Below are 20,978 nucleotides of genomic sequence, written 5' to 3'. Positions count from 1 at the left end.
CATATAATTCACTCTAGGGGCACTCCTGGGAGTTGAACTGTGAACGCTCCGTCAGCTGGCATGAGCAGGCAATCTGCAGTCTGAGCTGGATACCTGAAAGAACAGCACAGCTGTACTAGATCAAGTCACCCAGACAATGGAATTAAATAACTGCTAAGAAATACACTACCAGTATTTTGTAGTGTAATTTATTTGGAACCTCAGAAAACATGCATGAACTATCTGACCCAGAGGGAGCTAGGATCCTTACAAGTGCACAAGAGATTCCTCATTTCAAGCTTCCAAAACAGTGTTTATCTGCACTTGAACTTTGCAACTCAATCTAGCACTGTAGGCAGGCAGGCAGGCAAAAAGAAGCACCAATAACCCTCAATCAGCTCAGAAGCAAGCACTCTACACTGAATTCATCATTTTCCCAACAGCCTATTTCTTTTTCACAGAGAACAGAGATTCACTTACAAGGTTCTCGGCCTCAAAGATTAAACAACAAAAATGGTACATTCACTTTATTAGTAGCCAGAGGTGAAAGTAAGCCGGTACGTCGAACCAGCAAGAGCCGGTGCACCAGGCAGGGCCGGACAGGACCAGCTTCCCCAGGCTAGCGATTTAAAGGGCCCAGGGCTCCCTGCAACAGCCGGAGCCCTGGGCCCTTTAAATCGCCTCCTGAGCCCTGCTGCTGGCGCCCCAGGGTAGTGGCAGCAGGGCTCCGGCGGTGATTTAAAGGGCCCAGGGCTCCCCACAGTGGCCCGGGCCCTTTAAAGCGCCGCCCAAGCCCCGCTGCTGGAGCCTCGGGGTAGCAGCGGCAGGGCTCTGGGGTGATTTAAAGGGCCAGGGGCTTCCAGCCACTGCTACTGCACTGGAGCACCAGGCCCTTTAAATCTCCGTCCAAGCCTGGGATTGCGGCAGCAGCCGGGAACCCCTGGAAGTCCATCGGCGATTTAAAGGGCCCAGAGCTCCGCTGTGGTAGCGGTGGCTGGAGCCCCAAGCCCTTTAAATCGCCCCTGAGACCCAGGGCTCCCAGCCACCTCTGCAGCTGGTAGCTCTGGGGGTGATTTAAAGGGCCTGGGGCTTTCAGCTGCGCAGCCCCAAGGCCTTTAAATCTTGATCTAAAGGGCCTGGGTATTAAAGGCCCCACCTCTTCCAGTTAAGGCCACACCCCCTGCTCAGGACTCTGGCATACCAGTAAGTCCTTTAAATTACTTTCACCCCGTTAGTAGCCTATGTCCAAATTGATAACGGATTTCTAGAGCATCAGTCTTGTGTTTTGACAAAGGTTATTTAACATGACAAAGATACAGTTTCTCAGCACCGAAGTGAATTGCCTATGATGACTGCTATGCATTTAGCACAGTGTTCCTTGTAGAGCTAGTCATTTGCCGGGGGCAGTAGAGAGCTTTCACTACCTTCCCATGACCTATTCAATGAGGTCAATGACCATATTGTAGTCTGGAGGTATTCATTGTCACAAGGAGGAGCAGGGGTCTGTATAATAATTGCTTGTAAATGTCATGATAGCTGTTAATTAAAATGTCTTTTGCATTAAACTTAAAGATGTTTTGGTCTGCACTAACTAGTTCTGGTAATGGTTTGCTCCTTCAGGGAGATGACTCATTTCTGTAGCACCATTGCAAGGACTGTTTGCATTTAATTAGTTCAGAAAGAGTGGCAAGCAGCTGAGAAGAGAGGAGAAGGCACTGAGTTATAGAACTGAAATGTGCGGTGTTAGATAGGGAACGAAGATCAAACCTTGTGGAAGGCTCTGCCAGTTTTACATCTTTTAAGTGATCACTGTTCTTTGAAGACCACCCCCGAATGCCAAAGAACAGATTCCTGCACTGGGACACAAAAGGGTGGAATGGAAATGTTGGGGGTTAGGACAGATGCATGGCTCTAAAAGACTAACGCCCCCATGCAGAGGAAGTGTCGTGGGCATAGGCCAGTTCTCCCTCTAATGCTCTTCATGGCTGGTGGCACAGTAACTACCACTTAGTGTGGCTGAGAATTCCCTTTTCTGTGCATTTCCCTAAGTGTGCTCCGCTGATTTGCTTATTTCCAGCACTTGAGCCACAGATTGCAAGCTAGTGTTCCAAAACCAGCCTTGACCATCAGAGAGGAAAGCTGGGGCAAGGCTGAAGCCTCTATTTGTGAAGCAATTACTGACCATTGTCAAAGCAAAACCCCTTCCACCTTGCACTTATTTATTACCATTATAACAAATTGCAAAGCAAAATGAGGCTTTCAAAGTTTCTCTAGCAGCTGTGTGGAGTCTGTCCCCGCACAGGCCGCTCAGGTAAGCTCTGAATGAGCATCTGGAATGTTCCTGTCTGAACCGGATGGAACAGCTAACCTATTTTAAGTTTTCCCAACACAAGTAACAAAGAACCTTTGGCCCGGATCCTGCTAGAATAAATCCCAGCACCTGGGTCACTTTGTTAGCATTCTTTAAAAGGTCCTAGGAAACCAAAGTGAAAAGAAGCTATTAATCTATTAATAATCATAATGATAAATTATAATTATCTAGCGCCACATCCCTACTGGTATGCTCAGAGTTCTGCACAACAGTGTAAAATACAGTTTAAAAAATGAAAAATTAAGAAAAAAAAGCCCAACCCTTTCAGAAGTCATTGTGAAACGCTGAGGAGCGGGAGGGTAAGGCATGAGACTGGAACCCACGAGATCTGGGTTCTGCCGCTGGCTCTGTCACGGACTCCCTGTGTGTTACTTGGGGCGAGTCACTTAGGTCTAGTCAATCAGAAGTATCTAGGGTCCTAAATTCCATTTCAATAGCAGCTAGGAGCCTAAATACCTTTGAGAATCTGGGCCTCAATCCCCGTGTGTGTCAGTTTCCCACCTGTACACAAAGATGCTGTGATTCTTCCTTGCTCCCACCCTTCACATGCCTGGTCTACTAAGACTGCAAGCTCTTCAGGAAAGGGACTGTCTCTGTCTCAGTGTGTGTGCGTACAGTGCCTCTAGGAACTACTGTAATACAAATAACCATCATCATTTAAGAGGGAAAGAGTCTTATATAGGGACAGATGATGGTTCTGATCCTGCACAGAGACCAGCAAACGCACAGGGCCTGTTGGTGTCAGTCGGGCTCCACATGAGCACAGAGGTCTACCCAAGAAGAAGCAATTCCAGGAGGGGGACCTAATATTAAAGACACATCTAAGAAGTTATCCAGCTATGCAGGGACGGAGAGTTCCACACATGGAGAGTTGCCACCGCAAAAGTGCCATCTCCTGTCAACATAGGGTGCAGTAGAGAATTCCTGGGTGTCCGGTCATATCAGAGTGCAGACAACCACCACGATTCAAGAAAGGGGTCTCAAACACAGCCAGGACCAGTGTTATTCTAAGCTTTAAAAAAACAGCAGGATGGTCTTAAAAATCAGTCTGCTGCTCCATGGACAGCTAGTATAAAGAATACGGGACAGCTTTGATACCATCACAGATGATCAGTCCTATGAACCCCTGTGTTGCTGGGTTCTGCACTTGGAGCCTGATCAGTAGAAAGACTCCCATTAATTTTAATGGGCTTTAGATCAGGCCCTAAATAGCAGTAGTGGAGAAGCCCTTCTGGGAGGGCATTATAATAATCAAGCGTCATGATGGGGAGGCCATCTGCTGCTCCATGAAGACCCTACTTCTGATTTCTGAGGCTCTCTCAAAGACCGTCTCCCCGCCCACGCCCGCAGCTTTACTCAGTGGGGAGGCTGCGGCTGACAGCGGCAGGTAAAACTCTTACGAGCACGGGCTAGAACAATTCTGATGGATTATCCCTGTGCGATGGGACTCCCCTCACCACGCTGGCACCTCCTCCTGGCCATCTTGGGAATTAGTTGCATAGGTCAGTATGCCCTATCCCAATGGTGCCTCACCCACCAATACACCTGCTCTCTGCCCCGCATCACTCCAGGGACCGTGGCATCCTCTTCATGACATGGCCCTCCAGCTGTGTTACCATCTGTGCTCCCCCATTCCAGGGTTTAATACAGCCATCCAAATGTCCTGCCACTTCCCCACTGGCAACTGTGGTGGGGCGGGGGGGGGAAGGGGGAGAAACTTGGGCCCCCCACTACTCTGGGTCCCCACCCAGGGACCCTGTAGGTGACAGCCACATGCTGCATCCCCTCCAGCTACTCAGTACATTTCACTGGACCACTTCCCTCAGCAGCTTCTTCGCCCTTACCTCAGGGCCTCAGCATGTCAATCCTAGCAGCCAGCCAGGAGCTTCCCCTCGCTCCCTGCCAGCAACTGCTCTGTCCCTGGGGCTAGCTTCCATCCACCTGAAGTGGAAGATTGGACAAATGACCAGGGAGGAGTATAAAAATATTGCTCAGGCATGCAGGAGTGAAATCAGGAAGGCCAAATCACACCTGGAGTTGCAGCTTGCAAGAGATGTTAAGAGTAACAAGAAGGGTTTCTTCAGGTATGTTAGCAACAAGAAGAAAGTCAAGGAAAGTGTGGGCCCCTTACTGAATGAGGGAGGCAACCTAGGGACAGAGGATGTGGAAAAAGCTAATGTACTCAATGCTTTTTTTGCCTCTGTCTTCACGAACAAGGTCAGCTCCCAGACTACTGCACTGGGCAGCACAGCATGGGGAGGAGGTGACCAGCCCTCTATGGAGAAAGAAGTGGTTCGGGACTATTTAGAAAAGCTGGACGAGCACAAGTCCACGGGGCCGGATGCGCCACATCCGAGAGTGCTAAAGGAGTTGGCAGATGTGATTGCAGAGTCATTGGCCATTATCTTTGAAAACTCATGGCGATTGGGGGAAGTCCCGGACGACTGGAAAAAGGCTAATGTAGTGCCCATCTTCAAAAAAGGGAAGAAGGAGGATCCTGGGAACTACAGGCCAGTCAGCCTCACCTCAGTCCCTGGAAAAATCATGGAGCAGGTCCTCAAGGAATCAATTCTGAAGCACTTAGAGGAGAGGAAAGTGATCAGGAACAGTCAGCATGGATTCACCAAGGGCAAGCCATGCCTGACTAATCTAATTGCCTCCTATGACGAGATAACTGGCTCTGTGGATGAGGGGAAAGCAGTGGACGTGTTATTGCTTGACTTTAGCAAAGCTTTTGACACCGTCTCCCACAGTATTCTTGTCAGCAAGTTAAAGAAGTATGGGCTGGATGAATGGACTATAAGGTGAGTAGAAAGCTGGCTAGATTGTCGGGCTCAACGGGTAGTGATCAATGGCTCCATGTCTAGTTGGCAGCCAGTATCAAGTGGAGTGCCCCAAGGGTCGGTCCTGGGGCCGGTTTTGTTCAATATCGTCATAAATGATCTGGAGGATGGTGTGGATTTCACTCTCAGCAAGTTTGCAGATGACACTAAACTGGGAGGAGAGGTAGATACGCTGGAGGGTAGGGATAGGATTCAGAGGGACCTAGACAAATTAGAGGATTGGGCCAAAAGGAATCTGATGAGGTTCAAGAAGGACAAGTGCAGAGTCTTGCACTTAGGACGGAAGAATCCCATGCACCGCTACAGACTAGGGACCAAATGGCTAGGTAGCAGTTCTGCAGAAAAGGACCTAGGGGTTACAGTGGACAAAAAGCTGGATATGAGTCAACAGTGTGCCGTTGTTGCCAAGAAGGCCAATGGCATTTTGGGCTGTATAAGTAGGGGCATTGCCAGCAGATCGAGGGACGTGATCGTTCCCCTCTATTCGACATTGGTGAGGCCTCATCTGGAGTACTGTGTCCAGTTTTGGGCCCCACACTACAAGAAGGATGTGGATAAATTGGAGAGAGTCCAGCGGAGGGCAACAAAAATGATTAGGGGACTGGAACACATGACTTATGAGGAGAGGCTGAGGGAACTGGGATTGTTTAGTCTGCGGAAGAGAAGAATGAGGGGGGATTTGATAGCTGCTTTCAACTATCTGAAAGGGGGTTCCAAAGAGGATGGATCTAGACTGTTCTAGGTGGTAGCAGATGACAGAACGAGGAGTAATGGTCTCAAGTTGCAGTGGGGGAGGTTTAGGTTGGATATTAGGAAAACCTTTTTCACTAGGAGGGTGGTGAAGCACTGCAATGCGTTACCCAGGGAGGTGGTGGAATCTCCTTCCTTTGAAGTTTTTAAGATCAGGCTTGACAAAGCCGTGGCTGGGATGATTTAGTTGGGGATTGGTCCTGCTTTGAGCAGGGCATTGGACTAGATGACCTCCTGACGTCCCTTCCAACCCTGATATTCTATGATGATTCTGAGTATCCCACTGGGGATACTGCAACCAATCAGAAAGCAGAAGATTCATAACACTGGAAGGTAGGGGTAGTTATAGGTTTGGGTTTATTTTGGATATCACTTCAAAATTAATTCTGTCAGCAACATAGTTCAGGAAAAAACATTACCTCTCTGGGCACCTTTACTGTTTAACCGTACAGCGAACCCTGCACTAAGCACAACCTCCATCATGTTACCCCTGTCTTAGGGCACCATTTTTATAGGATTGGCAACATTTCCCATACAAGTTACCTTTGATTTTATCTTTATCCTGGTACTACATAATACTTTCGGTCCAAATATCCCAAAGTACTTTATCCAGGTGGAGAAAGTATTATTATCCCCACTACACACGTGGCGAAGCAAACACACAGAGTGGCGAAAGGTCTCACAGGAAGTTCATGGCAGAGACGGGGTAGAGCACAACTCTCCTGACTGACAGTCCAATGCCCTCTCCAGAGCATCATGATGTCCCTGAGGTGACTGATTCTTGCCACTCCCTTAGGTGGCATTAAGACAGTTTTCATTGTATATTTGATCTTTTCGACCTCCTGGCTCAATCATTTCTATTACAGGAGTGCCTAGAGGTCCCACTGTGGTGGTACTGTACACACACAGCATAAGAGGCAGTCCCTGACCCATACAGCTAATAGTCTAAATAGACAAGACAGGAGGGGAAACAAAGAGTGTTTTACCCACCATAGGTCAGTGACTTAGCTGTGAACAGAACCTTCATTTCCTAGCCCCGTGCATTATTCACTTGCCTTTCCCTGCCCATGCTGTCTGATCATCGAATCCCTGCCAACTCCAACTACCATTACAGTTTTCAGTGGTTGCTGACCTGCAGTCTGGTTGCCTAGTTGTTCCTTTTGGACACACAGGCTAAATCCGGATATGTTCATGACTCGGACTCCAGCAACAGCAGCGAAAAGGAAAAGTTCCAAATGAGTTGGCCACAGAGGAAGTCATTGAGCCAGGCTTAATCCAAAGATGAGCTGCTTTTATCTTGCATGTTTTACTTATTTTTTTAAAAAAGCAAAGCACAACTGTTTCCTGCCATTACAGTAAACAACAAAAACCAGACTATCCACTTTCTATTTTTAAAGTGCTGTCCTATCCTTTTAGAGAACTTTGCCCAGACTGCATCTATTTTAATATTGATTTTTTTGTGGGTTAGGACATTTGATTTTGTGGGTTTGTATTTTTCTCTCTCATATATTTACCAGTGATGACAGAGATGAATCATGCTATCCACTAGTAATTCTTTGTCTTCAATGATAGAAGCGTTTAGTACCTATGGTAGTTACTACCCAGTTGTACAAGAACAGGAAAAGGGAATGTATTAAATGTGCACGATTATGTGAGGTTGCCTGGTGTGACTCAGAACAAAGAAAAGCACCTTCCCTTGTTCAAAGTTCTTTTGCTTATTTAAAGGAAGATTTCACTTGAAGCATATCCATATAGTGCTGAGCACCGACAACTCCAAGGGATGCAGGCTGCAGGTGCTCACTACCTCTGAACATCAGGCCCTGAGTGTAAACAGTGATCGATAAAGCTCACGCAGCTTGGGGAAGGGGTATCAGAGAAAAACCCAAACATTCAAATGCTTTATTAATATGTCCTGCAATAGGACATATCTAGATGTTTTTGCAGACATAAATCTCAGGGAATAAGACTTTCTTGAAAGATTTTTAGTACTTCTTGTTTTCTGATAGGCTACTTAAATAGTGCAAAAGCACTTTTTCCCAAAGCATGTGGGTATTTTTGTTTCTGATCAATAGTAAGAGAAGCAACCCCACTTCATGAACTCCGATTCTATTAAATCCTCTTTAATCCCAGTGCCTATGGCCCCCAGTCTGACAGTAAACTATGGTATTTTTCCAATTTTATAGAAATTTTGGATGTTCCTCAAAGCTTGCAGAAAACTAGAGTGTATCTGTTTGACCTCTGCTTATGGCTAAAACCAGGAACTGCGGAGGAGTATTTCAAAAAGGTTAGCTTACCCTTTCTGAATTTCATAAAAAGCCCAGGTTCAGTTCAAGATGGACTAATTTTATTTAATGCAAATGAAGGCACTTTTCTCTCGTAGCAACCCTAAATGCAAAGATTGCTAATAAATAATACATAAAATATGGTTAGTATCACTAGCTGGGAGAAATGAAAGGATGATTATAAATGAGTCTTGACGAATCAAGGGTAAATGTGTTCGTGCCTCCTCTTGGTCGGAATAGGGACCTGCGCCAGATTTTACATCAAAGCAGAGAAGGGGAGAAGAGGACAAATAAATAGTTACTGTTAAGTATTTTTGTTAAGATATTTATAAATATTTGCTTTTTCTAGGTGTTCCTATTTCAGCTATATTTTGGATACATTAATTCACTTTAAAATCATTCAGTCACTATAACATGCTAGGCAGAGGAAGAAGATGGGAGTTTGAATTTAAAGAGACTTTTAGTTTCGTCGATACATCCTTGTTCTTGTACAGAGACAAAGGGTGAAATCCTTGCTCCACTGAAGTCAGTGGAGTCTTGCCATTGAATTCAGTGGAGTCAGGGTTTCATCTAAGCGGAATAAGAGCGGACAGACGCAGTATGTGTTATTTTATTTACCGTACTTCTATCATGTTCTGTTGCTCCACTTTCCGAACTTTAAGTAGTCATCAGCCTTTAAATCTCTCCTTCTGGGGGATCCCTCCTTTTGTCCCTTGTCTTGAATAATTTTCATTGCCTTTGTCTGCCAACCTTTTCTCTCTTTTCTATGTTTTTGATGGAAGGAGGAGTTCAAACCTGAACGAAAGATTCAAGGTGAGGACATGCCTGCAATTTCTGTTATTGAATTATATTTTCAGATTATTCTCCATTGTATTGTGAACATACTCTGACATCTCATTCATTTTTCTCTGCCTCTGCATATTGGGTTGTCCACAATGATGCCTAGAACTGTTCCCCTTCAGGATTTACAACTAATTCAGAACCCATCAATGTGTTCAAGTACTTATATTGTTCCTTTCACTGTGCATTACCAATTTACCATGCACTTATCTAAATTGAATTTCAGCTGCCATTCTGTTGCCCAATAATCAGTTTTGTTAAGTCCTTCTAGGGTTCCTCATAATCCTCTCTTGGCTTGACTAATTTAAATCATTTTGTAGCATCCGGAAATTTTGCCACCCAACTATTCATCCCATCTTTTAGGTCATTATTAAATATGTTGAGAAACACCTGGGGCAACTCACTATTAACTTCTTTCCATGCTGAAAATTGGCCATTCATTGCTACCTTTTGCTTCCTATCTCTTAACCAGTTTTTAATCCCCAACAAGCCTTAACCTCTCACCCCATTGTTACCAGCATTTCTGGCTCAAAAGCCTTTTGAAATTCTAAGTAAATTATCAGCACCACTTTCCCTGTATCCACTAGTTTGTTAACTCTTTCAAAGAATTCTAACAGGTCACAAAGGCATAACTAACCCAGTTGTAATATGCTTATCTGGATGCTTTATAATTCTGTCTTTAATGATTTTCTCATCTCTTTTTCCTTGTACCAAAATACAACACGCTCTTGTATAATTCCCCTGCTCTCCACTGGCGTATTTTTAACAGATGTGTAGTTATCAACAGTTTGCTGCTAAGCTGGGAGAGTGTATCTAGTGGGGACCCGCAGTAGTCACTCCTGGGTCTGGTATTATTCAATATTTTCAGAGTTTGCAAATGGTGATCACTGAGGCCCCGGATTTGGCGAGTTATTTAAACATATGCTTAACTTGAAGCACGTGAGTAGTCCCTTTGATTTCAGTGGGATTAGTCACATGCTCCAAGTGGGGCATATGCTGAAGCTCCTTGCTGAACTGCGGCCTTACAAAGTCAGCTACTTCTTAAGACGAATAAAATTGGTCTCTGAGAAGCCCACTTTCCTTCCAGTGCCTCAGTTAACTTCACATAAAATTACTACACCTAGAGAGGAAGCTTTTCAGAGTTTTATTACCGGTACACAATTATAAAGTGCACTGGATATGATCTGGGCACAGGGCAAAATGTGTGAATTCCTGTTTTACTCTAGTTAGATGTAATCCTCCTAATTTCATGCAGACAACTGTGTTTGCACACTGCAGTAATTTCATAAAAGTGAAGGAGAGAATTATGATAGTTTTGCTTGTTGTTTATAAAAGCAACCTGAAAGAGAACTGTTAGGAATGTGTAGGCTATTGCTTAAAAGCTACCTAATTTACTGGCAGTCTAACAAAAACCAGGCAGGTAATTTATTTGGATTTATTTTTAGACTCTTTGAGCCAGACCCATAGCTACATCCAAAGTGCTCTGAGCACCCCAAACTCAGCTACCACACTGAGGAACACCACATAAGTGGATGGATGGATGTAACTCACCTTCATCAACAATTTCTCAGATGTCAGCGGTTGGCTACCACGAAATTCAGTTTTGGTACTATGAAAAATAAGATCTGTAGAAAAACAGTATTGTCATTTCATTGAGTAGCCATCCCTCTTAGTACTTTGTCACAGAGGTGGGTGTTCCTTTCCAATATAACTACACTGCTTACTGCAGTGAGTTTCAAGGAGGCTTCCACAGTTTTGGGGTCCAAGAGGTGAGCTGGCTCTTCTGAGGCTCACCCAAATGCTGCTGTTTCCTCTTGTGGTGCAGTATATTGCTCTTCTGGAGAGCAGGGCAGAAGCTGCTATACAGGCTTTGACCTTGTATTCCCAGTGCCACAAATGATAGCACTTTTTAGCTGCATGGGGGCTGCCAGAAGCTGATTTTAAATAGAAATGTTCATGTCAAATATATTGTGCAGTTTGTAAGTGGCAAGAAAGTGCTTCTTACCCCTTTTGCACTTTAAGGCAGCATGCTGAGAAAAATATCCTCGGCTTGTTGCAGGGAGGAGGCAAAATCCCTAAATCCAGAAGCTATGCACACCTGGGGCTGACTGCTCTGGGAGCACCTACTATGTGGATTTCAGCATTACACACACTGAAAGCCATGTTAAAAATCATACTAATTCATAGGTGTCTCCGCCCTGCAAAGTTCTACCAATCAATATAGCCTGAGCACCCTAGTGGTCCTAAATTGAGATAATGTTGGAGAGAGGATAAAGCAAAACTCATCTGTTGGCGAGGAAGTGGTCACAAAAGCAGGAGGTAAGAGCCTTTCCTTTGGCCATCTGGGTATGTCTACACTATAGTGCTCGTGCAGTGCCACGGCAGCACCATAGCATAGATGCTTTCCACAATCGATGCAAGGGGTTTTGTCCATCAACATAGTTAATCCACCTCTCTGAGGCCTGGTCTACACTTAGGTCAGTTTAACTACGTCAGTCAGGTGTGTGAAAAATCCGCACCCCTGAGCGGCAGAGTTAAGTATACCTGAGTGTCTACACAGAAGTGTAAAGCTGTAGCACTAAGGCTATGGGGCTGTAGCACTTTAAGTGTAGACATAGCCTGAGAAACCTTTCCCAGCCCAGAAGAAGAGCTCTGTGTGTCTCGAAAGCTTGTCTCTTTCACCAACAGAAGTTGGTCCAATAAAAGATAATCACCTTACCCACCTTGTCTCTCGAATATCCTGGGACTGACAGGGCTACAACAATCTGCAAATATTATACCTCAATGTAATGAAAGCCCTAGGATTCAATGTTGCCTTATGCCCTGAAGAGCTATTTAGGACTGTACTGAAGTTTCACGTGCAAGGAATAGGTATTTGGTTGAATTCTGGCAAAAAATTATGAACCTCGGTTTCAGGCAAATAGTTTTTCACGGTTGTCTCATTGAAGCAACACCATTAGAAGGAGGCACCACTCCACTCCCGGAGACATGGCTGGCTGAGCTGCTTTTTCTTTGCTCTTCCTCATGTGCTATCAAAAATGGCAAAGTCTAGTCCTCTCAGCAGCACCCTCTCCTTCTCCCCCATTGCCATTTGTGCCAGAACTTTCAACTGAGCCTTCCTTGTGCACCCTCTCCCTGATATCACATCCCGCTCAGGAGCGGCCCAGAAACTGCAGCAGCCTCCGAGTGGAGATGTGCCCACAGGGCAAGATTTTCAGAAGTGTTCAGTATTGGCCTAAGTCTGCTCCCATCAGGGGTGAAAGTAAAATGCAGCTCTTACCGGTACGGGGCCGCTCTGGCCCCCCCCGAAGGGCGTGGCCTTGGGCGGAAGGGGCGGGGCTGGGCTGGGGTCAGCATCCCCCAGCCAGCCCATCTGCCCTTTTTGCGCCCCCCATCGGCAGCCCTGCTGGATCATCGCTGCCCCTTTTGTGCCCCCACCATTGGCGGCCCTGCTGGAAGGGACCCGGCAGGGCAGCTGAGCGGGGGCGCAAAAGGGGCAGCGCTTAAAAGTCAGCGGTATGGGCCGGTATTGGCGGCTACCTTTTACCGGTATGCCGTACCGGCCCATATCCCCTTACTTTCACCCCGGCTCCCATTAATGTTAAAACTCTAGACGTCAATGGGAGCATAGATTCATAGATATTAAGGTTGGAAGGGACCATTATGATAGTCTAATCTGACCTGCTGCACAACGCAGGCCACAGAATCTCACCCACCCTCTCCTGCAATAAACCTCTCACCTATGTCTGAACTATTGAAGTCCTCAAATCATGGTTTAAAGACTTCAAGGTGCAGAGAATCCTCCAGCAAGTGACCCATGCCCCATGCTACAGAGGAAGGCGAAAAACCCCCAGGGCCTCTTCCAATCTATCCTGGAGGAAAATTCCTTCCCGACCCCAAATATGGCGATCAGCTGAACCCTGAGCATGTGGGCAAGACTTACCAGCCAGACACCCAGGAAAGAATTCTCTGTTGTTACTCAGATCCCACCCCATCTAACATCCCATCACAGGCCATTGGGCCTATTTACCATGAATAGTTAAAGATCAATTAATTGCCAAAATCATGTTATCCCATCATACCATCTCCTCCATAAACTTATCGAGTTTAATCTTGAAGCCAGATAGGTCTTTTGCCCCCACTGCTTCCATTGGAAGGATATTCACTCCTCTGATGGTTAGAATCCTTTGTTTAATTTCAAGTCTAAACTTCCCGATGGCCAGTTTATATCCATTTGTTCTTGTGTCCACATTGGTACTGAGCTTAAATAATTCCTCTCCCTCTCTGGATTTATCCCTCTGACATATTTAGAGAGAGCAATCATATCTCCCCTCAACCTTCTTTTGGTTAGGCTAAACGAGCCAAGCTCCTTGAGTCTCCTTTCATAAAACAGGTTTTCCATTCCTCAGATCACCCTAGTAGCCCTTCTCTGTACCTGTTCCAGTTTGAATGCATCCTTCTTAAACATGGGAGACCAGAACTGCACACAGTATTGCAGATGAGGTCTCACCAGTGACTTGTATAATGACACTAACACCTCCTTATCTCTACTGGAAATACCTTGCCTGATGCATCCCAAGACCACATTAACTTTTTCCACGGCCATATCACATTGGCGGCTCATAGTCATCCTGTGGTCAACCAATACTCCAAGGTCCTTCTCCTCCTCCATTACTTCTAATTGATGCGTCCCCAGCTTATAACTAAAATTCTTGTTATTAGAATCACAGAATCATAGAATATCAGGGTTGGAAGGGACCCCAAAAGGTCATCTAGTCCAACCCCCTGCTCGAAGCAGGACCAATTCCCAGTTAAATCATCCCAGCCAGGGCTTTGTCAAGCCTGACCTTAAAAACCTCTAAGGAAGGAGATTCTACCACCTCCCTAGGTAACGCATTCCAGTGTTTCACCACCCTCATAGTGAAAAAGTTTTTCCTAATATCCAATCTAAACCTCCCCCACTGCAACTTGAGACCATTACTCCTCGTTCTGTCATCTGCTACCATTGAGAACAGTCTAGAGCCATCCTCTTTGGAACCCCCTTTCAGGTAGTTGAAAGCAGCTATCAAATCCCCCCTCATTCTTCTCTTCTGCAGGCTAAACAATCCCAGCTCCCTCAGCCTCTCCTCATAAGTCATGTGTTCCAGACCCCTAATCATTTTTGTTGCCCTTCGCTGGACTTTCTCCAATTTATCCACATCCTTCTTGTAGTGTGGGGCCCAAAACTGGACACAGTACTCCAGATGAGGCCTCACCAATGTCAAATAGAGGGGAACGATCACGTCCCTCGATCTGCTCGCTATGCCCCTTCTTATACATCCCAAAATGCCATTGGCCTTCTTGGCAACAAGGGCACACTGCTGACTCATATCCAGCTTCTCGTCCACTGTCACCCCTAGGTCCTTTTCCGCAGAACTGCTGCCTAGCCATTCGGTCCCTAGTCTGTAGCGGTGCAGACTACATCCCTAAATGCATGACCTTACACGTCTCACTATTAAATTTCATCCTATTACTATTACTCCAGTTTACAAGGTCATCCAGATCCTCCTGTATGATATCCCGGTCCTTCTCTAAATTGGCAATACCCCCCAGCTTTGTATCATCCGCAAACTTTATTGGCGCACTCCCACTTTTTGTGCCGAGGTCAGTCATAAAAAAATTAAATAAGATTGGTCCCAAAACCGATCCCTGAGGAACTCCACTGGTAATCTCCCTCCAGCCTGACAGTTCACTTTTCAGGATGACCCGCTGTAGTCTCCCTTTTAACCAATTCCTTATTCACCTTTCAATTTTCATATTGATCCACATCTTTTCGAATTTAACTAATAATTCCCCATGTGGCACCGTATCAAACGCCTTACTGAAAGCTAGGTAAATTAGATCCACTACATTTCCTTTGTCTAAAAAATCTGTTACTTTCTCGAAGAAGATCAGGTTGGTTTGGCATGATCTACCTTTTTGTAAAACCATGTTGTATTTTGTCCCATTTACCACTGACCTCAATGTCCTTAACTACTTTCTCCTTCAAAATTTTTTCCAAGACCTTGCATACTACGGATGTCAAACTAACAGGACTGTAGTTACCTGGATTACTTTTTTTTCCCCTTTCTTAAAAATAGGAACTATGTTAGCAATTCTCCAGTCATATGGTACAACCCCTGAGCTTACAGATTCATTAAGCAGAGCAGCGTGCCTCTGAAAATCCCATTATTATTTTCAATCTCTATTTTCAGATGAAGATTTTGTCACTAACAACAAATTTTGCTTGAACAAGACTGAAATGAATGTCCTCAAGTACACTTATTATCTTAACCCTCTAGGTAACCAGCATGTGAAAGAGAGCTTTCAGCACAAGGTCCTTAAATGTTGCAGGTTGCGTTAATTCAATTTCAAAAAAGAACTAGATAAATTCTTGGAGGATAGGTCTATCAATGGCTAGTCGACAGGCTGGGCAGGGATGGTGTTCCTAGCCTCTGTTCGCCAGAAGCTGGTGATGGGGGATGGATCACTGGATGATTGCCTGTTCTGTTCATTCCCTCTGGGCACCTGGCATTGGCCCCTGCTGGAAGACAGGATACTGGGCTAGATGGACCTTGGGTCTGGCCCAGTGTGGCTGTTCTTATGTTATGTTCTAAAAAATGAAGAAAAAAGTAATTCTTTGCTGAATATCAGTAATTGCCAAAGTATTGTGATAGAAAATGGAAATTACAACCTTTAACGATATCTAGGGATTTTTATACATCTCTTTAACCAAACAGGGGTTTTCTCTGTAGTGCTTCTTCATCAAGGGTCTGGCGTCAATAGTATTTACTAACGAAATTCAGCAAGTAAAGTCATGTCTGATATGTTCTGCTTTCTGATTTTAGGAGATTGCAGAGTTCTTGATATTTATTACAAACATTTTGCTGCAATAAACGATTGAGTATAATACATATGTCTGTATCATTTATTGTTCTATCCATGCTGGCTTGTAATTCAGCTTTGGCAGAATACATTTGCTACCGATTCAGCATTTGGCTAAAGATAGCAATTACACAAGCCACACACTCCTCACACCAGGTGTCTGATGTAGTGGTAAAAGGGAAGTACCTCGTAAAGGTGGGTTTGATTTTCCAGAATCCTGAGAGCACAGTTTCCTGCTCTTACTACTGTCTAATCAACACCGTCACCGAGGGCCTGCTCCAGCACCCACTGATGTCAATGGAAATTCTCCCATTGAGCACTGAATTGGGCCTCGAGCGTTTACCCAGGCAAACCCCTCATTTAAGTCAATGGGATTTGTGATGGAGTAAAAACTGAGTAAGACCCATGGGATTTTGCACTGAAAGAGGGAAAAAAATCACTTCTATAAACCTAATGTCCTCTCACCTGCTAAATGCTGACCAGTCTTCACAGCTGTCCTGCCCCTAGCCTGCACACTTACCCTAGTGGAGAGGCACTAGAGAGGGAGAAAAACCATCCCCACCTGCCACCACAGGCACCTTTTCCTCCTGGAGGAAGAAGAAATAAAAGTTCACTGCCCAGCTCCCTACCCCTTCAGGATAAGTGTTGATCTCACTGCTGAGGAGAGTGGAAGCACCAGCATGATGCAAGGAGCCTTGCACAGGTTTCCTGCACTGAGCCAAATTTCACCCATGAAGCAGCTTCCAGTTCTTGTGCAGTATCATAGAATATCAGGGTTGGAAGGGACCTCAGGAGGTCATCTAGTCCAACCCCCTGCTCAAAGCAGGACCAATCCCCAATTAAATCATCCCAGCCAGGGCTTTGTCAAGCCTGACCTTAAAAACTTCTAAGGAAGGAGATTCTGTTTGTGCAATCCAAGCCAGAAGTCTGCAGGGATGGGTAGCTGACATCTGTTAAAAGCTGTTAAAAGCTGCAGCTGCTCCTTCTTAGCATATGTTTAATGACAGCTAATCAGTCTGAGGTCTTTCCAAGAGCCTGATCCTATCTGATTGGGGAAGACAGCTCCTTTTGCTTTGAAGCAAGAGGATTATTATACCAGAAAGGGATCTAGTTGGTCAGCGGGCAGCAGAGCAGTTGAGAAACCTATAGCATCCTGGGGATGCAAGAAAAGAGCATGCATTCCTAAAGCCTAAGGAGAGTAGCCCTTCCTATATAAGATTCAATAATGAAGGAATTGTATAAGTGGTGGTTTTATAAGGTGCTCTTGAGGGATACACTACTTTCCAGGGAGCCACCCCTGAGAATGGATACCAGGACGGTGAAACACAAAGGCATGGGCTCATAGAAATGGGAATGCTTCACAAACCACACTGCACAGGCACAGCCTTGGAGGAAAGGGGTTTGGAACAAAACCCTGCTTGTAAACTGCTGAGCTATTTCCTAGGCTTACTATCAATAGGCACCTAGAAACGTAACAGACTGAAAAAGGCAGCAAGCCTATAGTCTCTGTAGTAAGAGCAATGCAGGAACGAACTGGGTTCCTTCTGTGATGGAATTCCCCCGGGGTGCAGCCCGGGACTGTGGGACCACTGTGCACCCTGAACTCTCTCCAGCCTGGGCTGTCTCTCACAATGCTTTGCTAGTGACCATCAGCAACCCCTCCAGGTGCTGTGATCACTAGCCCCACACCCAGCTAGATTGCATGAATACTCCCAGAGACACTCATGAATCACAAAGAGAAAGGCACCAGCCCAAACCCCCCAGCTCCCAGCACTGTACCTCAGAATATACCGTCTTGCACTGCTCAAGATGAGCAATGCAGATTTATTAATTGGTTCACCACTTCATCAATGGAAAGTGCACATACACCAGCCTGTGTCAAACCCGAGCAGGTTTGCCACACATTTCATACCAACTCACTGGTAAAGATAACAGTAAAACAAATGTATGGACTATAAAAGGTAGTTTTTAAGTGATATCGAGTGATAGGCAAAAAGTCAGAGTTAGTTACCAAAAGAAATAAAATATAAGCACACAGTCTAAACTCTCAACCCTATTAGACTGGGCAACAACAAGATTAAGCAGTTTTTCTCACCCCACTGGATATTGCAGTCCTTAGTATACAGATTTCACCCTTGAAATATGGGCCAATCTCCTTGATTGGAGTCTTGTCTTCTTCTCAGTGTCCTAGTTGCTTGAAGCATAGGAGAAGGGGCCAAGCTTATGGCCACTCTATCTGTTTTATACCCTTAGTCCATGTACTTGGAAAACACAAGTCCAGGCATGTCTGGGGCAATGCTGAGTCTCCCGGCAAGGTTGAGCAATTCCCCTGGTGTGGCCTCATGTAGGTGAGTCATTGCATTGTAGCTCCCTTGCTGGACAATGGCTGGTGATGGGTTGTTTGACACCCCGCCTGGGCGTTGGTTACTTTCGTTGCTGTTGCCTCTGGGGAGCTAATATCCGGCTGATTCCCCAATTTACAGCATGTTTTAGTGACCACCATACAACACAATTCTAATAACTTCATATGCATGAAAGATACACATACATGGGTAGAGAAATGACTTTCAGCAGTTCATACGCTTTCCCCTGATACATATAAAGCATGCCTTGTAAGGTAAGATCGGGATTATATAAAAATGAGTAACATGGGTTCCAGGATGCTCCCACAACATATAGAATGTCACGCCTTCCATCAGCTGTGTTCTCTCCACAATACCTGCCAGGTGACAAGAATAACAGGTCATAATCCACATGTGGGCATTGAGTCGCCTAACTATGCACAGTTGCACACCGTACACAAGCAGTGACTAGGAACTATGCAATCCACTTCACATAAAGAACACCCAGAAAGAGGCTCAAGATTATGACCAGAATGGACACCACTGAGAAGAACTGACAGCTTTCTCATCTAATCGTGAAGACTCCAGAGAATACAAACAATAAGTGGCCTGGGATTCACATATGGATAGATTTTAAGACCAGTAGGGACCATCAAGTCTGGACCCCTGCCTAGCGCAGGCCAGAGGATTTCACCCAGTGTTTCCTACATCAAATCCACAACTTCTGGATAAGCTAGAGTAGCTCTTCTAGATCCATGTTAACTTATAAGCGGCAAGGATTCTTATCTGACCTTATCTGTCAGATCGACCGAGTTGAAGGAGGAGTCAGTGGCAGAGGTGGGAGAATCCAGGAGTTCCTTCTATCACGCTAAATCCACTGATTCCTGTGCCTCTCACACTGCTGAATGGCCTTCTTTCATGGTCGCACTGGCTGCCTGCCAGAAGTGCCAGCACAGTGGCAGGCAGACCGCCAACTGCCTGAGTGGCATCCCTGTCACAGCTATGAGTTAATTGGGAGACTCAGGGCCTTGGACTTCAAAGGCCTCAGTGGCCAGCCCTAGGCTACTCAAGGAGACAACCAATACCCCAGTATATTTACGACATGTCACGGTTGCAAACTTTCAACCCTAGCTAGTGGTTTGTTCAGATAGACACCTCTTGTTCAGGCATTAAGCTCTGCTTCAACTACTGCAGTATCCTCTTTTCTGGCCTCCCAAAAGCAGACACTTTCTCCTGTCACAAAATGCGGTCACTCATGTCATCCTCCTTGCCAGCTGAATTGGTCACACCACTCTTCTCTTTGAATCCATCCACTGGCTCCCCATTGTCCCCACAAGTCCCCAAAGCATGGTACGGCCCCTCCTTAGCTCACCTGCAAGGCTCCTTCTCTGTCCACGTTGAACTCTCTCTCAAAGCCCCACTTCTGCCGGACTGCTTACAGTGCGCTGAGTTGACTTATACATACATTGCTTATTGTCTCTGGTTCTTAAAGGGGTCTGAAAAATGAGCGGGGTATCTCACCACTCCCTCATCCCCTGCCCAACAATTAATTCAGCCCTTAACCCTCAAATCAATCCCCCCAAGTCCCATATCAATTCTATCCCCCACCTGTTCTGCCTCCCCTCTGCTCCTTCTGCAGCACCTGGGGTACTTTGCCCCACTATCCCAGGCCTGGAGGGGGCTGCAGTGGAGTCCCCTCTCCCACCCCTTCCCAGGTCACATGTTTCAGGGAGGGAAAGGGAGGAGCCAAGGAGCCATCCTGTTGCTCACGGAGTTTGGGGTGGGGGAAATGGACAGGAGCAAGCAGAGATGCCTTGAGCTTCCTGCAGCAGTCTGATTGGTTTTTCTTCCCCAGGAGGCATGCAAGTGAGGGCAGCAGCCAATTGTAGGGTTTTTTCCCCCAATGCAGTACAAAAAACATGCACCCCTCAGGGACCCACTTCGCTATTTTGAAATTTTACTTCCCAGTAGGGCTGCCACCTCCGAGATGTCCAGGATGATCCTGAGCCCCCAAAACTGGCCAGCTGGCAGTGCGTGCTGAGCACCCATACAGATTCCCCAGAGATGACTCTGGGAAACCCTGGACATGTGGCAGCTTACTTCCCGGCTCAATTTAAGCAGTGATTGTCCTCTTCCCCTAAACTGTGGCAACCGGTCAGTCCTTAAATTGTGGACTCCTCGGAGCAGGGCCCATCCCTTCCTGAATGTCTAGGAAGTGCTTCACATACAGCAGGCATTACTGTAAATAAATAATAAACAACAATCACAATCTTTAAAGCTGTGCGACTAACAGGGCTAGAAACAGACTTTTCCACACATCGTAAATATTGAGATTAGCCTTGACATTTCTTGAATCCCCAAACTCAGGAAGGATCAGTGACCATGGGTTTCATAGATCCCAGGGGCCAGTTCTGTCTACTAGGCTAGCTGCTTATGCCTTATCGTTAAACCAGAGCAATGTCCTTTATGTCACTTATATGGAAAGCAACAAGATCTGTTCTCCCCCGTCTGCCCGCCATTCTAGCTGAGGTGGTTTTCTGATTCTATCAAGAAGAACAGCTTTTTGTAAAACAGAGCGCTGCTATCTTTGTAGAATGCTATTGTAAGCATATCTATCTTTTGTTTGTTTATTCCCTGCAGGACAGAGCTGTGCCTTATGTCTCAATTA

General features: G+C 45.7%; 1 long non-coding RNA gene across 1 annotated transcript in view; it reads right to left on the bottom strand.

Annotated features, from left to right (window-relative positions):
* Positions 1–17,842: 17,842 nt before the first annotated feature.
* LOC140912152 (uncharacterized) overlaps positions 17,843–20,978 on the bottom strand; it is a 62,951-nt gene continuing 59,815 nt past the window's right edge. The window contains exons 5-7 of the long non-coding RNA XR_012159233.1: positions 20,411–20,549; positions 19,683–19,806; positions 17,843–18,687 (exon numbers count right to left, since the gene is read on the bottom strand). This is a non-coding gene — a long non-coding RNA (uncharacterized lncRNA). The remainder of the gene's footprint in view (positions 18,688–19,682; positions 19,807–20,410; positions 20,550–20,978) is intronic.

Source organism: Lepidochelys kempii, chromosome 5, assembly GCF_965140265.1.
Source record: "Lepidochelys kempii isolate rLepKem1 chromosome 5, rLepKem1.hap2, whole genome shotgun sequence".
Lineage (NCBI taxonomy): Eukaryota > Metazoa > Chordata > Testudines > Cheloniidae > Lepidochelys > Lepidochelys kempii.
Note: the sequence above shows the minus strand (reverse complement) of the source record. Positions and strands in the feature narration are given on the sequence as shown.